Source organism: Hippocampus comes, unplaced genomic scaffold (genome assembly GCF_001891065.2).
Source record: "Hippocampus comes isolate QL1 unplaced genomic scaffold, H_comes_QL1_v1.1 scaffold62, whole genome shotgun sequence".
NCBI lineage: Eukaryota > Metazoa > Chordata > Actinopteri > Syngnathiformes > Syngnathidae > Hippocampus > Hippocampus comes.
Window position 1 is genome coordinate 2,391,966 of NW_017806062.1, and position 1,471 is coordinate 2,393,436.

The following is a 1,471-nucleotide window of genomic DNA, read 5'->3' on the forward strand; positions in this document are numbered from 1 at the left end:
GCCTGCCCCCAGGGAGTGGCCCAGGGGGCATCCTAATCAAATGCCCGAGCCACCTCGCCCGGCTCCTCTCGACGTGGAGGAGAAATGGCTCGACCCTAAGGGAGAGCCCGGGCACCCTGGGGAGAAAACTCATTTCGGCCGCTGTGTGTGTTTTTCTTTTTTTGGGGGGGGGGGGCACGGTCCTTTTTGCCACTGCAAATGAATGTTGAAGCTTTGCCAACATTTTGGGTATTTCTTTACATTTTTTATTGATTTATTGCTTTTTTTCTGCAGTAACAAGCTCGGTAATTTCATCAGTCAGATGTCTGTAACTCTATTGGTGGCTTGGAGCTCATCAGTAAAATGTTATCAGTAAACTACATCACATTAAAAGCCACATAGTTCACCCCCCCCAGCTGCGCCAGTGACGATCACTAAACGTGGGGGTCCACCGCGGGAGCTTTAGCAGGGAAGCCAGACTTCGCCCTACCCAGGCACTTCATCCAGCTCTTCCCGGGAGATCCCAAAGCGTCTCTCCAGCGTGTCCTGGGTCGTCCCCGGGGCCTCCTACCAGTGGGACGTGCCCGCAATACCCCCCTGCCCCCAGGGAGGTGCCCAGGGGGCATCCTAATCAAATGCCCAAGCCACCTCGTCCGACTCCTCTCGACGTGGAGGAAAAATGGCTCGACCCTAAGGGAGAGTCCGGGCACCCTGGGGAGAAAACTCATTTCGGCCGCTCGTATCCGAGGTCCGTTTTTTTCGGTCACGACCCACAGCTCGTAGCCATAGGTGAGCGGAGGAACGTAGATCCACCAGGATCTATTGATTGATTATTTCCTGACATTTTGTGCAGATGCTTTTCGTTTTCTTGGGGGGGGGGGGGCACGGTCCTTTTTGCCACTGCAACTGAATGTTGAAGCTTTGTCAACATTTTGGGCATTTCTTTCCATTTTTTTATTGATTTATTGCTTTTGTTCTGCAGTAACAAGTTCGGTAATTTCATCAGTCAGATGTCTGTAACTCTATATCCGTTTTTTTCGGTCACGACCCACAGCTCGTGGCCATAGGTGAGCGGAGGAACGTAGATCCACCGGGATCTGTTAATTGATTATTTCCTGACGTTTTGTGCAGATGCTTTTCATTTTCTGGGGGGGGGGGGGCTGCGCCAGTGACGATCACTAAACGTGGGGGTCCACCGCACTTGGGCTTTGTTTGCATCGAGACTGCTGCGTTGGTTTGTTGTCATCATTATCAAAATGTTGTCGTTTTGAACTGGTGCCGCAAATGTAATTGCCGTCTTTTCTCTGAATAAGACCCGCTCGTTAACTTGTTTGCTGTGAAATTAAATAGAACAAGCGTGCCTTTTCAATTACCCCCCACATCTGCAAACAGATTCATTGCATGTGGATTACATGAATCCCAGACAAAAGCAAACACGCAGCCGATGAAGGCACGCGCTGACGGTAGGAAATTGAGCGGCGAGCGGGTGGAG